Below are 19739 nucleotides of genomic sequence, written 5' to 3'. Positions count from 1 at the left end.
AAAATATTATTTTGAAATAACCTGATGTAATTTCTATTATTATGACTTTCAACAACTTTAAAGGTAGACTTGCTAGTTAAAATGCAGAACTCACAGATACATTTGGATTTCAGATATACAATAAATATTTTTTTGCTCTAGGTATATACCAAATATTGCATGGGATATACTTCATACAAGAATCATTCTTGTCTGTCTGAAATTCAACTTTAATTAGGTGCTGCATTTTATTTACTATGTCTGGCATTCTCTTTAGATGAAAGTCAAATTGGCTTAAATACTGCATGAAACCTTTTCTTACAAATGATACTGTGGCTTCCATCACTGAGATTAAATGTTGGAACTATTAAAAGTTCATGTGAATTTAATACATTGGCTTTGTAGATTCCTTATTTTTTTCCCCATCTTAACATTCATTCTGTGATTTTTGTTTCTTTTACGTTTGTCTAACCTGTTAATAATTGTGTCTTGCACTGAGAAGAGACTAGGAAAAATAGTGGATTAAATTCAGAGGAGTTTATTCTTTCCTAAAATATACCTTCCATAGCTGGGCTGATTGCTCCATGAGCATCCGTACCTCAATCCTCCATCTTCTTTTCTGTCATTCCAAGAGTGTGGCTTTTATCATTAAGGTCATCTCAGGGATCAAGAGGGCTGTTGTAGCTCCTGCCACTGGTGTATATTCCATCATTCTATAGTCCAGACCCACAGCAGTATAAAGCAGGTAAAAGATAAAGGAACTTATTCCTGGAAGTCCTGCAACTGTTTATGGGCCACCAATGAGTAAAAACTGCAATAACTATACCAGGGAGACTGGTAAATACCACTGTTTAGCTAGGTGTACTGCTTAGCCTTCTGTTACAAAGGAGGAACAGGACATCAATCTCTACTCTATCCATGTTCATCTAAGAGAATAGAAGATGTTCTACTTTTTTCTTTATACTTTTGTTTTTCAGCATTGATTAAATATGATTATCCATCTGAATTCAAAATGGAGCAGCTCTGTACAACAACTCTGTTCCTTTGGTAGTTTTATCAGTCCTCAACTTATTTCTTTGACTGTGTATTTTGCATTAATAGGCCTATCCTTAAATATTCTGCTAAGTTTTACTTACTTAATTAATTAATTAATTTATTTATTTATTATTCAGTCTGATTTGTTTTCTGATTATTCTTTTTTTAAATTTATTTAAATTCAATTAATTAACATATAGTGTATTATTAGTTTCAGAGATAGAGTTCAATGATTCATCTGTTTTTCTGATCATTTTTAAGATAGTTCTATCCCTGTGGCTTATCTGAAGCAATTCTCACCATGTACAGTTAACTTCCATTTAAAGCAAAGCATTCTCTTGAAAAATGATAAATCACTCACAAACAATAAACCAGTTGAAATAATCACTTTAACTAAAATCAGAATCTAATTGTAGATGTGGCAGTTTGCGTATTAGTTTTTGTTTGTTTTTTTAATGCTAGGTTTCCTAGTACGTACGTAGCTGGCAAAACTAGCACTGAGAGATAACATATCATAGCACAATAAATAAAATTTTAACCAAATTAAAAACTTTAATAAAATAAAATTTTATTGTTAATTTTATTTTAATATGTCTGGATTTTTAAGGCCATTAAATGCTTAATATAGAATGCTATGCTTTATTCTGATGAAAAAAATGTTTCAGAATATGTATTGAATTTCAAATTTAGAAGTCAAATCCCCAAGTCATACTTAGTTCCCAAAGACTGAAAGAAGTGATTTTAGTAGTAGAGAATTCTGACTCTGTTACTCAGGTTTAATACAACAGTGTGAAGATATAACTTTTCCCCTTAAATCTATGAATTTTAAAGTTCTCATATATACAAAAGGGGCATTTTTACCCTTTAGGCTATTCATTGATAACAGAACCCAAATTATATATCACCAATAAAAACAATTTAGTTAGCAAGATTTCATTTTAACTTTTTAGAAACCTATAGTGTTCTATTTTAATATGGAACATATTGGAGTATAACATCAAAACTAGTTATTAAAAAGGAAGTTATCGACCTTTTTCTCTAGACTATAAACAATCCATTTCTTTTTACCCCCTAACTAAAAATGTAGACATTTAATGTTTGTAATATAACACATTATTCACCATGTAATTTTTATCACTAATTTATTTTTAATATAAGCCTGAGGTCATTGTAGCTCTTAAAATCCAAGGAGAATTGGAGAATATTTATGATTCGAAATCTTCCAAGCCAAAGAAGGCAAGCAGCATTGGCAAGGCTAAAGATGTTGGATTTCTTCCACAAATATCAAACATGCAACATGCATTCATTTTCCACCTATATAGTTGTTAAATTGGTGAAATTGCGTGTGATCATAAACATTGCCTGAGAGCATGCTGCTTTAAAATGAATATTATTCCTAAATTACTTTATTCTGCTTATATAATGGAACACTGAATATTACAATTCGCTTCTTAAGAAAGTATTAAAATCAGTAATTTAAAATATATTTTTAAATGTCTTTGGCCATATTCTTTTGGAACTTATTCTTGCGAATAGCAATATATAAAAATGAAATGTTCATGTATGGATGAATGAATGAAATATTCACATACTAGTTTGTGAGTACCTGGTAATGTATTTTTTTTCAATTTCAGGTTCAGGTTTCAAAGTTGTAACAGATCATGTTATTTTAATAAGTTTATGAAGTATATTAACACGGAAACATGACTTTACCATGACATTCTTTTTTTTTTCCTCAATAAGAACTTTTGCTAAATATCGATATAGATTCTTAAATTGATGAAGCTATTTTTTTCATCATATGTCTGAACCCATGGCTTCAACTACTATATTTAACTGATACATTCTAAGTTATAATTCTATTTAAAATTTCTCTTCTCTCTCTCTTTTTTTTTTTTTTTTTTATTTGAATGTGTGAAATCTGATGTAAGAAAGATGTTGGGATTCGGAGCTGAGGGCCAAGAAAGAATTCTTGAGACATCTTTGGAGCAAAAAGGTTGTTTTATTAAAGCACAGGGATGGGATCCATGGGCAGAAAGAGCTGCCCTGGGGTCCTGAGGAATGGATGATTGTATACTTTCAAGTTGGGAGGGGATTAGGGATAGCATAAGACTCTAAGCAATTTTGGAAGCAAGGTTTCCAGGACCTTGAGGGGGCTAGGTATTGTTAGGAAAATGTCATTTATTACTGTCTAGTAAAACCATAGTCATGGGACCCTTCAGATGTATATCAGTGGGTCATATGCTTTCAGGATGATTGCCAACATATATCTTGGGGAGTAGAGATAAAGGAAGTTTCCAAAGGAATTTGGATGTTAGACTTCCCTGGTGGTTGGGCCAGGATTGCCTTTTGCCCTTAGCAAAGTATTAACATGGAGGCAGCTGAGTTCCTAGAAGAATGTCACTCTGCCTGTTTCAAAGACTTGTCAGTGGGCTGTAAGTAGTAAGGAAATTTAATTCTTTTGCCTTTGTTTCCCACATCAAAATTCAGACCAATTATCTTTATCCCCAAACCTGCAACATTTGTAGTGTTTCCTATTCCATGTCATTGTAGCCCAGAACGGAGTCCTGCTCAAGTTCTCTCTCAATTTGTCCCGCAGATCTAATCTGTTACAAAACCTTGTGAATTTAACTTTTTTATTTATCTTAAATCTCTTCTGTCATCTCATTTCCACTATGGCTGCCTTAGTTTAAGCTCGTCATTTCTCACCTTCAAACTTGATCCTTTCCTACTGAGACCACCCCTCCAGTTTAAACTGCACTTCATATTACAGGCGGACGGAGCCTCATAAAATTTATATTTGGCCATTTTGCATTCGTCTTTAAAATCCATTAATGGATGCTTGTAGCTTTCATGAAAAACAGAAAAAGATTCAAATTATTTAGCTTATTATGGAAAGCCTATTTCTTTATTCATTCTTCATACTGTTCATACATATTCATTCTTTCCTACAACCCCTCCAAAACACTAGCTGTTTTCTGACTATCAAGTTGTATTATTATTACCATTCTCAAACACATTCTTCTCTCTACTGGAAAACTTTCCCTTGTTTTTTTTTTTTTAATTTACCGAAATCCAGTGCATTCTTTACAAGTAGATAAATGCTTCTTATGTCTAAATTTGACTTTTTTTTTAAGTTCTTTGTCTAACAATTACCATACTTGTTGCATCATAATAGAACTATTAACATTCTTGCCTTTCTTCTCTAGACTAGAAACTCTGAGCTCAAGGACCTTTACATATTCAACTTTGGGTTATGATGTTAGCCCTGTACTGACACTTAGGAGATAATAAAATTCAAATGTACAAATAATAAATGACATAGTGATATTGCTGATATTCACAATTATGCCTTATTGAGCTTATTTGTAAACTTCTTATATTCAACGTCTTGCTAGAGACTTTATTTACTTCTTGCAGCTACATGCAGGGTTATCAATCAACTGATGTTTATTGGCAGTCAATCATTTAAGCCTAACACAGCTCAACAATTTCTGGATTCCATTTCTTTAATAACATTTCTCATTAAACGTATTGATTTTTTACTACAGTTTCAATTTAATCTCCTCTCATATGCAATAAGGGGCGGGAGGAGAAAAAGATGAGGGGCAACACATATTTGGTCATTGTTTAATCTTCATGTATTCAACAAGTGTTGATTTAACTGGTACACTTTTCCAGGCACTCAGTTAAATGCTGAAGATATACCCATAAGAGACATCATTCCAGTCTTGAAAATCTCACAGATTGAAAGAATCAAAAAAGAACATAACTGCGTTACATTTAATAATGCAGTATGAAAGTTTCCTAAATACAGATCTTCCTCAACTTATGGTGGGGTTACCTCCCAATAAACCCATTGTAAATTGAAAATATCTTAAGTGGAAAATGCATTTAGTACATCTAGACTACTGAACATCATAGCTTAGCCCAGCCTACTGTAAATATGCTCCAAATGTTTATAGTAGCATACAGTTAAGCAAACTCATCTATCATACAGCCTGTTTGATAATAAAGTGGTGAACATTTCATGTAATTTACTGAATACGACACTGAAAATGAAAAACAAATGACTGTACGGGTACAGAATGATTTTGAGTGTATGGGTTTTGTCCTTATGGTTGCATGATTGACTTGGGGCTGTGGCTCACGGCTGCTGCTCAGCCATCACCAGGAGTATGAGTAGCACACAGAGCTAGCCCAGAAAAATATCAAAATTAAGATTTGAAGTACAGTGTCTACAAAATGTGTATTGCTTTCACAGCATGGTAACTTGAAAAATCATAAATTGGAGACCATCTATATATATTTGTTTATTTTATATGCAAATATATAAAGAATAGAAAAGGGAAGTCAAATTTAAGTTTCAGAGTCACAGAAGACTTCTAAGAATACACCAGTCTTGTGGTAGAGATGAGAGCTAGGTGAAGGAGTGGCAGACAAGTATTCCTAGGAAAGAGTAAAACAGGCTTGAGATAACATGGTATATTTAATGGAGTTATATATAAGAGTTAGCAAAGATAATAGGTTAATAAAGGGCTTAAAATTATTAATATATTAATAAAGGGTTTGAATATATCAAATAAAACCAGGTTTTTGCATTTGATTATAAACGTATACATTTGCATTTATAACATATAACACAATGTGATGATGGATGGATACTTAATATTTGCCAAGCATTGAAATGTATCATTAAAAAAAATACATTAACTTACTTCTCAACACAAGAGAAACCAACATATTTATACTCATACACATGATGATGTTTAATTGACTTTTAACTGCAGAATTTCAATAATGATTTTGGTTCTCTTTACAGTTTTTCTCCAGTCACCTTGGTCCATATTTGCAGATAGAACTATAATTTAAGCAAATAATCCACCTATAAAATTGTAGGCAACTTTTCAGTTTCATATCAAAGGAGAATAACAAGCACCATTTAAAGGATTTATAACTAATGGCAGTTGATCTTACCGACCTCCTAAAGTACAGGCCATTCATTTCACAGTAGACTTTCCTTGGCCCTCTAATTATAGTTAACTTCTTCCTAACCTTTTAAATAACACCCAGCTTGTAAGAGGCATATTTTGCTACACAATTTATTTTTAAAAAACTGAGGGGCAATTCAATGGTATAATCACTTCACAGCCACCAACTAACCTAAGGTTCAAAATCAAAATCTTCTTATATAATTTAAGGCATAATAGGTGGAGATTGTTTAATATAGAAAGACAACCCATCACTTTAACAGTAATCGTTAATTCTTATTTTCTTTTTCTTTCTCCTTTTGTGCAAGAAGCAAAAGTTACAGTTTAATCTAAAATAAAGAAATAGTATCACAGATATCTCTGCTTGTAACAGTATTTATATATGCTATCAACATTATCCTTCTGAGTATCCAGTGTTTTAGAAAGGGAAATTTAGGAAGGCTATTAGAAGTGATTAACCAAAAAGAAAAGAAATTATAAAATCCAATTTTGTTGTTCCTTCAATGATTTGTTATTTCATTTCTGTTCAATTAGCAGGATTTGGCAGAGGTTGGGAATTTATCAGATATTTTCTTCCTAACAGTATACACTATTAAAATAATACAAAAACACTACTAATAAATAACACTTTTTAAAAAATTTTTTGTTCACCCAAGTAACTTGATGCAGAGGTATGTGAAATCAGTTATATTAGTGAAGCATGTTAATTGGCAATTGCATATAAATTACCATTTTTCCTACTGAAAATAATTATATTTATGATAGATAAGTCTAGTAAACATTCTTAAATTTATATAACCAATGTTCAAATATATTCACGCTGACATTATTGTGATTTATAAAACCTTCTTTCAATGGGGAAAATATATTGTGATTTTACAAATTTTGTCTAAAAATAATTAATTAGGTATTGTCCCAAAGGCAGATATTAATTCCTCCCTTATTTTATTTATTTCTATTCCACTATGGCATATGTAAGTCTAATGATTTAGGTGAATGTGAACCTTTAACAACTTATCAATGAATGTTTACAGAGTCAACAAATATATATGAGTTAATAGCAGGGGACATATTATGTCATCTATGATTCTAGAGTTTACAGATATAAGAGTTCCTTTCATTTATGGCAAGAAAAATTGGCATAAAAAATACAGACGATCTTCAATGTATGAGGTAAACAAGGACAATATAATTTTTAGAGAGAAACAAACTGGGCTAACCATGGTTGCAATACGTTATGATGTTGTTTCATACTTTGGGTTAGGGTAACCAACTAGGGGGCCGTCTTCTGCCTGATGGTCTAGAGTCAGTTGCTTGGGACAATTTATGTTACAAAGATATGTAATAATGACATATTTTTCAAGATCATATTGAAGTATGGGCTACACTCCCACCTAAGGATTGTTCAGTTCTTCAGGGATGTAATTTGTCCATTAACTACTTATTAGGGCACAGACTCTGTGAATATGCATGTGAATGCAAATAATTTCTGTTCTATGGAAAAGATAACTCCAAAATAATGATTAACCACTTTTATGTTAAACTTCACGAACTTATATCAGCATGCCTTTCCCAAATTATATAAATATCTGTTCTTCAAATGGAATTTAAGCTAGCTTTACCATCTGGCTGGTTCCCCTATTGTTGAGATAAATAAATCTTTGTCTCCTGTTAATTTTATATTTTTATTGGAATTGTATTTTAACTCTTTTAAAGTTGCACTTCAACAATGTTTTAAGCTCCACGGATCTACAGTACCTATACACTCCAGCAGGATATTTTGGTAAAGTGTGCTATTCATTTCCAGCAATATAACTGTATAAAAGTGAGCTATTATTTATACTACTTAGTGATAAAATTCTGCGTTAGAAACAGCTTTTTTTGTGTGTGTGGAGGTGGAGGCACTCAATTGCCTCTGCTGTATTAAGACCTTTAGAAGACTTTAACATAATCCCTGGCCCAAGAGAGAGATGCACCCATGAAACCCTGAAGTTATTGCCCTGTCAGCTCCTTAGTAATTGAATGTTGACAAGTCATCAAATCTCTTCAAGTCACAACCTTTTTATTTGTAAAGAAAATAAAAGGTCTTCCAGAAACTTACCTTACAGATTCGTGAAAAATTATATTAAATGAAACATACATCTTTAAACTAACACAAGATAAATAGTAAAAATTTAATAAGATTTAATTCTCCTTCCTTCACAGGAATATTTATTCCATTCCTTTTGTCCTCACTAAAATTCCCTTGTTCATTTGCTAATAAGATTTTATCCTATTATATCTGAATATTTTATTAAACAAAGAACTGAAAAATCAACTTTCAAATAAATTAGAAGTATATATAACACCAATGAATATTTCATAAGAAAATGTAATATTCACCTTCTAAATGAAAAACAAAATTAATTGTCAAGAAAATGTTCCTTTTATTTCGGACTCTTAATATTACATGAAATATGTTTTCCATGACACAAATTAATAGAGTAGAATATACAAATTACAATCTGATGAGGAATACCCAAAAGAATACAATTACATTAACAGAAAGACATATTTGGTCATGCAATTTACTTAGAAAAAAAAATCTTATTAGCCTTAAATGATATCAATTTTCAAGACTTAAACTGTACACACAGATCTCTAAATATTCCATTGCAACCATGTTTCCTTGAATCTACTTTCCTCTAAAAAGACAACACAAAAAAGAAGTTACCCTTGTGCAGTGGAATGGCAATCAGGTAAAAAGAGTTGTTTTCATTGCAGTTGGAGTCGACCTTGTCACACACTAAAATAAATCTTACATGAGCCGGCTAAAATTTCGATATATTTCTAAATTAGAGGTAACTTTAAATGAGAGAAATTAGGATACTATAAATTAAGAATAAATCAAGACTTAAAGGAAATGGCTAGGTTCCAGTTAAATAATATGTTGAAATTTCTTATACAATTTGCTTTATTACCAAGTTTATTCAGGTAGCAGTTCAAATTTGAAAATATACTTCTTAAATGAATAATTAATGTATACTTTTTTTATTATTGAAGTTGTCTAGTCAAAACACTGTTGTAATTGTGTATTCCTAAGAAAGCTATGAGGCACTGTGAATACTACTTATATTGTAAAATAAATGAAATAACAAAGCATCAGGTACCAAATTAGTGTTGTGGGTCACATGAATTATTGATAGAAGAAAAGATTATGAATCAGTGGACCAAAATATTGATAGGAAAGTTCACACTTCGGTCTTGAAGAATTAGGAGGAACAGGATAATTCTAAACAATATGCAGAAACTTCAATTATAAGGACATTTTATGAAGGCAGAAATGGACAAATAATATTCAGGAAGCATAGAATCAACCAACTCCATTGCCATAGTGGCTCTTAGTATAAGATAATGGTGGAGAATGAAATTTTCTTGACTCTAAATCAATACTGAAAAATGCCTGGGTGCATCTGATAATATTAATTTGACCTGTAAGAAATTCATTTGCTTAAGTTTTGCTTATTTGTTTGTTAATGAGCAAATACATTACAGAAATGTTGGGGAAAGACAAGATGACATTTTGTATCAGATTCCTATTCGTATAACAGGTATAGATGGCAAGTGAGGGTCTGTCTCTATCACAAATGCAGAAGAAACAATGTTCTGTCAACAAATCAGGGAAAAAGCAGAGACAAAATAGGACTCAAAGGCTTGGGTCCTAGTGACAATAATAGTGTAGTACTAGTAGTACTATATTACCTAGTACTATTGGTAAAAATGGGAGAATCTTCTGAATTGGTTTCTTGTTGGAATTAGAATACGGTTTACACATAAATATGTTGACTTTGAAGTCATCCTGTAGAGGATGTTCTACAGGACATCCTGTAGAAAACATGTGTAGTTTGAAGATGCAAGATGGTTCATATTTATAAAAATGTAACCAAGTGTAAAATGATTCATATCTTCAATCACTGTTATTTACTGTTTTGGAGATCCTTCAAGTTTCCAGTTATAATTATGGTTTTGAGATCTCTGTAACTGAGTTTCAGTTTTACCTTAGGAAATCTACTTATGTCATCTCTTATACTTACGATGAGAAAGGTATCACTATCCCAGTTTGACAGACAAGAAAGGCTGAAGGATGGTAGACAACGTCAAGGGCTGAGCTGAACTGGAGCTTGCTCAGCTGTGAGGTGTCATAGTAACTGATGGACAGAACGAGCCAAGATGAATGTAACATACAAGCCTTTAGTCAATTTGTGTAAAAATATAAGCAAGAGGCTAAATTAGAGAAAGTGCCTACTCTCCCAAAAGTGTTCCATTTTTCTCCGGAAAATGGCACCAGTCAAAGGTCAGATGGATCAGCATGAACATGGTGAATTGCTAGCCAAAATGAAGTAATTGCCTCACTCCCAAGAGAAGCTGAATAAAAGGATCCTGCAAGTTTTATGGACTTGGGTGGAGGAGGGAAGGGATGGGTAAGGGCTAAGAGTAGCAAAGTACTGGGGCGCCTGGGTGGCACAGAAGTTAAGCGTCTGCCTTTGGCTCAGGGCATGATCCCGGCATTATGGGATCAAGCCCCACATCAGGCTCCTCTGCTATGAGCCTGCTTCTTCCTCTCCCACTCCCCCTGCTTGTGTTCCCTCTCTCACTGGCTGTCTCTATCTCTGTCGAATAAATAAATAAAACCTTAAAAAAAAAAAAAAAAAGAGTGGCAAAGTACTAAAGACTGAGTCCAGAATAGAAAAAAGTGTCTTCAAGTCCCTCCCTCCCACCCTTTTCCCCATAAAGAGGTCTCAGCAGAGGTGCCTGTCAGAAGTGCTTCTGACATAGGTTCTGATGAAAGTACCTAATGGATGTGCTTGGGGCTAGTGATATAGATAAGAGCATGGCGTGCCAAGGGATCCTGAGTTCTTGACTGTAATTGTCTATAGAGATGGCAGTGCACTGTCTGTGCTCTGAGTCTGGTGTGGGAAAGGCAGCTTTCTCTTGCAAAGTCAGCCAGGCAAAATCTTTGTTACTGCCTGTGGTCAGACCTGAAAGATCACACATAGATTTTTGACCAGGAACCAGACTCCTCAATAATTTTGTCATAAACTGATTCAAACCAAAATTTATACCTTGGCTTGAAAAAAAAAGTCCCATTTTCTTCTACTCAAGATTGCTCTCCTCATTAAAAACATTTTTAGTAAGTTACCTATATATTGATTTTCCTATAATTTCTTATAGCTTTATTATTCCTTACTAATGAAATATATGTTGGGAAATGTTTGCTGCGACTTGGGATAGAAAACAGAGCTGGAGTAGAGATGTAAATGGTAGTCCTATAACCACTTGACAAATGGTGGAAGGAGGAAAAAATTCCTTTTGTGAGATGTATGATAGAGAGCCATAGGGTTCTGCTGCCTGAGTGTACCCTAAACGTTACTGATCTCTAGAAACAAAACAAACCTAGATTTTACTAATGATTCATTGAGACCATGTCTTTCTACTCTAACAAATATCTATATATATGTTGCCTTAGCTCCGTCACTATAGTCCAAGGTCTTTGCTCATCGACAGTGCTTCTTAGTTCATATTTTGTAACATATAATAACCAGAGTGATATCTTCATTGGAAGTTCCCGATAAATGTTATTGAGTCGAATATGCTAAGCAGTCAATAAGATATAGAGCTTTATTGGTCCTCGAGATCAGTGAGGTTTTTTTGGTAGCTCCAGGTAACAGAATAACATGGCTGTCTATTAGTAGTCTGAATATTGACATCAGAAATGAGTAAGTGACAAATTGTAACTGAGGCCTTAAGATTACACAGCCAACCTGATAGGAAGTTCAAAGGAATAAATGACTAATTAGAAATGAAGGTTTCAGATTGAGATGCATTATAAAATTAAAACTTAAATTTCATTGGGATTTAATGTTACCCTTAATGGACTAAAGTGATTTTCAATGTCCTTTTTGGCATCTCTTTGCACATTAAAAGTAATATGGCTGTCATTCATCTTCAGTTAATCTGAGGAAGTAAAATGATTATACTTTGAAATTACGTTTTATATAGTAATTTTTCTTTAGGCATAATTTAAAAACTGGAGCTGCCATTTGTGTGTTTCCTTTAAACAGTTTTTATCATTGTGATCATATTTCTAATTAGAGTATAACATTTCCACCTTAAGAAAGCCTTTAGACTCATCAGGGTTCATTGATATTTTAAGTTCAATTTGTTGGGTTTTTTTGCAACAATTTCCCACAACTAAAATATTCTCCATAACTCAAAACATAGAGATTATAGATTTTCAAATCCGATCAGTAAAATAAAAATATGTTAAGGGAATTAACATTTTTTGAGTGCCTATCACATGATAGACACAGTGCTAAAAGAAAGTGTTATATTATATTGGTTCATTCAATCATGATATTCAAATTCAATAAGGAAAGATGCTTACCCTCCCCCCCCCCAATTAATGTATGAGAAACTGAGGCTAAGAGACTGACTTAACCAAAATCATGCAAAGGGAGCTAGAAGTAAAGCCAGAATTAAAACCCAGATTTGGCGCTTGCTTGGCATTACTAAAACTAAATTGGAATGATACAGAGATTAGCATGGCCCTAGCACAAGGATGACACACATCAATAGACAAAGCTTTCCATAAAAAAAAAAAAAAGGAAAAGAATAAAAGCCAGATTTGTTGGCTCCAAAGTCATATCATTTTGTCTGTATATGAATGTTTTTATCCATGTCTAATTTTCCTTGTATATTATATTTGAATCAAAAATGAATTATTTTGCTATATGTTGCCATCATAAAACTATTTCAGTCTATATCTGTATAATAGTATCAGTATAAATTCAAAATTTTTATAATACTAATTTGTATTTCAGATGTGAAATTATATGTTTTATTATCTATAGAATAGAAATGCTATTATCTTAGTCAATTCCATTTTAATACTCCAGAAAAATATTTGATAATGTCCAGTTATCATGTGGAAAATTATCTGATTATACACTATTTGTGTTTTACGTGCTATAGTAATAGATACAAAAATACAGTGAATTATGAACAATTAATTCAATATAATTAACCATTAAGGTTTCTGAGGGTCAATATTTTGCACAAAGGTACCTGATAAAAACACACTTCCTAAAATTAGTGTGAAATACTGCTATTAAAAACTGATAAATACAGAAAAAATGGTCAATTTATTGAGACTATAATTTGCATATGATTAAAGAGAACTTTTTGAAGGCTATCATTTCCATATGGTGGATATTTTATTCTGCTATCCCATCAATGAAAAACCCTGTGTGCTATTGACAGTCATAGTAGAATTAGGACTGGTGTTTCCTCCCTCGGCTCCACCTGCAGCTGCTGTGATGCAGGCCAAAGAGGCCCCACAGCTTACGTGTTATTCACCACAACACCTGCCTCTCTGCTTTTTCCAATCTGGACTGCATCAGGCTTCTGCGTAGGATTGCAACTCAATTTTGTATACAGCAAATATGTCCAAACTGAACAGCATTCTACAGAACAGAAACTGATACAGATCAGAAGTGAGGATACTTATTTTAATCTTGCAATAGCCTCAGTCTGTCTTCTAGATGCTTATTGCAGAGTAGATGACATTTTGTTTCACAAGCAGTGCAAAGTTTTCTATTCTGAAATGGAATTTTCCTATAAGCACTTCAATATAATGAACACACAGAAAGTAATTATCTTATGTTGAAGGATAAAGTTTTTAATGTGCTGTGGTTAAAAAACAACAGACACCTTAACTATAGAGAACAAACTGATGGTTGCCAGAGGGGATGGGGGGATGAGCAAAACAGGTGGCTGGATTTAAGGAGTGTACTTGTATGGAAGTGTTGAATCACTATATTGTACACCTGCAACTAATACTACACTGTGTTAGCTAACTGGAATTTAAATAAAAATGTGGAAAAAAATTAAAAAGTATTTTAAAAAAAGAAGTAAAGAAAAAGGGGAAAACAACAACAACAACAAAATAGATACCTATTACTATAAATCGGTAGTTCTATTCATAATATAAAGAAACTTTTAATAAGTATCTATATATAAGAATGAAAAAATACATTATAAAATCATCAGATTGGAAGGGCACATAATTTTCTATTCTCTCTAATTATTCTCTAAATTATTATATCAGAAGATATCCTGAGTTTCAATCTTTAAAATGAATTACATTGTTATGTCTATGGATATATACATGAAGAGAAAAATTAAAATATCAAAATAAAAGTGCTTATCTCTGGATTTCAGGATTGGAAGTCATTTAGGCTTTCAAAACTTAGCATAAGTCCTATTAATATAAAAAAGTGGGGAGGATCAAATTTAGTGCAGTCAATTATGGAGTAGAAGTCCACACTTCAATTTGGCAGACAGAGCAAACTCAAAATATGAATAGAGTTACTGCTGTTATCCTTTAGTAATTGCTTCAAATGCATTTTCTTAATTAGTAATAACTATCTTATCTCTTATGAGGAAGCATTTATCTTCCCCACTGTCTTTGTCTTACGTAAAATAGTATGTAACCAGTATTGGAAAATTCCACTTTTGTACATCTATCCCTGTAATCTTTCTTATCACTTAAAAATTTCTCTTGCAAATTTAATTGCCTAAGAGCTTATGTGAATTTAATTAAAGAGAAATAATAAATTTGTGATGTATAAGCAAGTCCTTGGGAGTTTTACCATGTCAAATATCTCAAATACATTAAATTAAAGCTCTCCGAGCTAAGGGTGCAAGATATTCTGCCCAAGTCTGCTCTTAGAGGTTCCACTTAATGAAGAAAAGTGATAGCCTTCTTTAACAGAAATGAAGAGATATTTATAATTGACTTGAAATATCATATCATGCCAGAAATCAATCCTTTGGGATATGAAATACAGTATCATGATTTTATCATTTTTCTTTTATTATTATTATTATTTCTTCTTTTCTAAACCATGTCACCCACACACAAAGAGATATACCACTAAAAACTGAACATAAAACTAATTTAAAGTAAACTATTATCAAAAATCACACAGGGGGGCCTGGGTAGCTTAGTTGGTTAAGGGTCCAGCTCTTGGTTTCAGCTCAGGTCATGATCTCATGGGTTGTGGGATTGAGTCCTTGCAGTGCTCCCCGCTCAGCAGGGAGTTGGCTTCAAAGATTTTCTCCCTCTGCTCCTCCCTGAGCTCATGCCCCTCTCTCTCTCCCTCTCCCTCTCTCTCAAAGTAAATAAATAAATCTTTAAAAAAGTTACACAGGAAATGATTTTACTGATAATATAAATAACACTTCACTATGATATTCTGACAAACAGGGACTCCATTTAACCAATCTAAAAACTGTAAATAATCTTGAACAATCATCATAATATATTTTATAAAGAGTCCAGATACAGTATGTCAGATTTAACTTTTTAAAATACATGATCATTTGGTGGTCATTTATTTAATTCCACAGGAACGTTGAAATAAAAATGGGGTAATTGGAATGAATGTATGTTTGTAAATAGTGAGAATTTAAAAATTAAAAAACAAAATAAAAATTCACCTTTTAGCCATGCTTTTGTCATTTTTGTTAGTGCACTTGAGAATGAGGACAATGGTCTTCATTAATATAATTTCTTACTGGATCCAGTGCCTTATAAAATAAAACATGGGCCAAGAATTTAAGCAAATTCCTACGGTCTAGGTTACATTCCAGATGTAACCTACGGTATAACTGTGTCTGTGTGTTATTACATATAATTTTAACTGCTACCACCCCTTGTGATGTTTGGTATTTCTGTGAGTATATCAGGAAACTCTAGAAATAAAGCTAGGAATGGATCTGAGGCTTTCTGCCTCAAAAATCTTTTCATAAGTTTAAAAAAAGAAATCTTTAAGTGTTGTTCTAAACAATATTTCTTATGTTGAAGACAGAAGTGTCTGCGTTACATGTATTTTCACCTGATACTTTATTGAAACTTCATAATTTGATCCTAACATCAGTGAATACTGGCACGGCTCTTTCTTTCCTGTCTCTGCTTTTATTTCTCTTCCTTGACTTACTGCACCTTTTAAAAACCCCAGTACCATGTTGAATGAAAGCGATGATAATGGGAATTTTTCTCTTCTTACAAGTCTCAAAAGGAAGCTTTAAGGATTTGACCCTTAAATATGATTTTTACTCTAGGCATTTTGAATATCTGTTGGCAGATAAAGGATGTTTATTTTATTCTGAATGTTCTGAAAATGTTACCATTGGTGATTCTTTTCTATCAAATGTGTTATTTTTCAGCAGTTATTGGGATGGTCTTATGAATTTTCTCTTAATCTTTCACTGTAAGTTGATTTTTATAATATCCACCAACATTGGTTACCTGGAAAAAGCAAACTTGCCATGATTTATTGTCATGACTAAGATATCCCTTATCAGATTGAGGTAATTATTTTCTGCTCCTGGTATTCAGAGAATTTTATCATTCATGAGAGTTGAAAATTGTCCAGCATTTTTTTTCTTCATTTCTTAAGGTGATAATGTTATTCTGATAATTTAGTAGATTATGTTGTTTATTAAGACTTAAACTAACTCTTCGTTCCTGGAATAACTCTACTTGGGCATTCATACTGTATTATCCTTTATGTATCATCATTTACATATGTTGCTGCTTTCAAGTACTAATATTATTTTTATGTCTATATTTATGAAAGGCTATAATTTTCTATTCTAGTAACGTTTTGTCATGTTGTGATAGCAAGGTTTTTCTGAGCTCATAAAATATGTTGAGGTGTGCTTTCTTCCTCTACTTACGGAAGAGTTTGTGTAAGATTGGTATATTAGCTCATTTGTTTCACTAGTGAAAACATCTTAACTCTGAACTTTCTGTGTGGGGGAAGATTTTGATAATAAATACAGTTTTTGAGAGATATAGAGATATTCAGATTTTCTATTTCATCTCCTATTCATTGACTTAACTTGAGCGATTTTTAAGCAATTTGTCTATTACTCAAAATTCCTATTTTAAATTTATTGACATAAGAGTGTTCCGGAAAACATGACTTTATTATAGGGGCACCTAGGTGGCTCAGTCGGTTAAGCATCTGCCTTCAGCTCAGGTTATAATCCCAGGTCCTGGGATCAAGCCCCGCATCAGGCTCCCTGCTCAGTGGGGTGTCTGTTTCCTCCTCTCCCCATGTTTGCTCTCTCTCTTTCTTTCTCCCTAGCTCAAATAAAGCAATAAAATCTTAAAAAAATGATTTTATTATAACTTTGAATGTCTTTAGCATCTGTAATAATAGCATCTATTTAATTTGTATATAATAGGTGTTATATTTGATCAATTTTATTAATCTTTTCAAATACTAAATTTTGCTTTGTTAATATTTCTGTTTTTATTGTATTGTGTTGGTTTCTGTTTTGTCTTTATTTAATTTTCCCTTCTATTTAATATGGGTTTAATTTGCTTATGTATTCTATCTTCTTAAGGTGAGATCTTAGCTAATTTAGGTTAAATTTTTCTTACTTTCCTATACACCATTTAAATCTACATATTCCGTATTAGCTACAACCCACAGATTTTGAAATCTTATATTGTAATTATCATTTAGCTTGAAATATTTTCTAACTTGTGCTTTCTGTGGTCTAATATATATAATATACTCATTATATGTAATATTATATATGACTTACATTATATAAATTTATATTTGTGTATTATATATAATATTTCATATACTATATGAACGTATATATGATATTTGTATTACTTATGTGTTTATTTTTTATTTATTTATTTATTTTTATTTTTTTTTTAAAGATTTTATTTATTTATTCGACAGAGAGAGAGACAGCCAGCGAGAGAGGGAACACAAGCAGGGGGAGTGGGAGAGGAAGAAGCAGGCTCATAGCGGAAGAGCCTGACGTGGGGCTCGATCCCAGAACTCCGGGATCACGCCCTGAGCCGAAGGCAGACGCTTAACCGCTGTGCCACCCAGGCGCCCCTACTTATGTGTTTATTTTTATCCTGTGGAAAATCTTTTAGCATTTTTTATGCAGTAAATAAGCTAGCAATTAATTCTCTATTTTGTTTATCTGAATATGTCTCTACTTCTTCATCTATAAAGGTTATTTTTACCAGATATATAATTCTGCACTCACAATTTTATTTTCACTTTCTTTCATAATATAAAGATGGCATTCTATTGTTTTTTGGCCTCTTTTTCTTATTTCATGTTCTATCTAACGAGAATGAATGGTCAATCCCATTATTGTTTACTATATGTAGTGTGTCACTCCCCCCCACCCCTCCTGCCTGATTTAAACATCGCCTCCTTATCTTTTAATTTCACAGTTTGACTATAATGTGCTTGGGTATCATTATTATTTGCTTTGCATTTATCAAGTTTCAGTTTTATTTAGTTTCTTGGATTTATAAGTTGATATTGTCTTCCAAATTTGGGGCCAATAAATATTTTTTCTATTTATATTTCCTCTCTTTTCTCTGTTGTTATTAAAATTGCATTTATTTTAACATTGATTTTTTCCCACAGGTCTCCAGCACCCTGTTAAATTTTCTTTAATGCTTTTTTCTCTTTATTTTTCAGAGAACATAATTTCTATTTAAATAAATTCAAGTTACTGACACTTCCTTAGGCACTACCAATCTGATGCTAATTCTATTCAGTGATAGTTAATTATTTAATTGTATTTGTTGACTTTTCAGCTCTTAATTTTTTTTATTTGGAGTTTTTATTACATATATAATATCCACACACACACACACACACACACACACATATATGCTTTCAGCTGAAATTATTTTTCTTATCATTCCTTATTTTCCTTTGAATCTTTGATCTTATTTATAATATCCTATGTAAGGTCCTTATTTACCTACTTTAATATTTAGGTCATCTAAGTGTCAGTTTTTATTGACAGATTTTTTTTCTCTTGAGTTTGATCATCTTTTTCTATTTGCCTATCTGGTTAATTTTTCACTGGATAGTGGCTAATAAGAAAAATATGTTATGGACACTCTGGATTATTTTTTCTTCCTCTGAAGAGGGATTTTTTTTTTTTTCTGTAATCGGCAGGTTACATGAATAGATTTAAATTCCAAATTCTCTTGCCTTAGGCAGTAGTGGAAAGTTCTGCTCAGTTTCCCCTACGTAAGCATAGTTCAAAAAGAAGGTTATTAAATGGGCTTAGATAAAGGAAGAAACAATTGGCCTGAGAATGCCACTGAAGTATTGGAAACAGGGGATTTAAGAAAAAATATATATTGTAGCATTCTAAGTAAATACAAAAAGTCAAAACTAAGGTCATAGTAAAGTGGCAAGTGTTGTGTTGTGTTTGTGTTTTAATTTTGTTTGCTCAGCATTTCTTTATCTTCTTAGATAGCCATCTCTCCATGACTCTGTGTCCATGCATTTGGATGAAGTTGACCTCATCCTTAGTTCCAGATGGAGCACACATAACTCATTCTATTCATCAAAACATGCAGTCAACATCAATCCTAGGTTTTGGATGAACTGATCAATCTGTTGAGCTCTTTCTGCTCTGCTTAGATTTATAAAGATATACTCCTGGGGTCACATTTTGAGAAATTTTGTTATGGGAGCTATCATGTGGATAGAGTCAGCCTGAAAATGAAAATATCATATTAAAAACCAGAATAGACGTATAGAAACAACAAAATGCCAGATCTTGATGACATCCACTAATATCCAGGATCCATTTGTATCCAAAGCTAGAATTTCCAGG

The 19739-nt window shown here is 32.4% G+C and overlaps 1 protein-coding gene and 1 non-coding gene across 5 annotated transcripts in view; both read left to right on the top strand.

Moving 5' to 3' along the window:
* FSTL5 (follistatin like 5) overlaps positions 1 to 19739 on the top strand; it is a 701705-nt gene that overhangs the window by 485971 nt on the left and 195995 nt on the right. The gene's annotated exons all lie outside the window — the stretch shown is intronic.
* LOC113255848 (U6 spliceosomal RNA) lies at positions 12535 to 12639 on the top strand. The gene has a single exon (XR_003316468.1). It is a non-coding gene; the product is annotated as a U6 spliceosomal RNA (small nuclear RNA).

Source organism: Ursus arctos, unplaced genomic scaffold (assembly GCF_023065955.2).
Source record: "Ursus arctos isolate Adak ecotype North America unplaced genomic scaffold, UrsArc2.0 scaffold_11, whole genome shotgun sequence".
NCBI lineage: Eukaryota > Metazoa > Chordata > Mammalia > Carnivora > Ursidae > Ursus > Ursus arctos.
The sequence above is the reverse complement of the archived record's forward strand: the minus strand, read 5'-3'. Positions and strand labels throughout refer to the sequence as shown.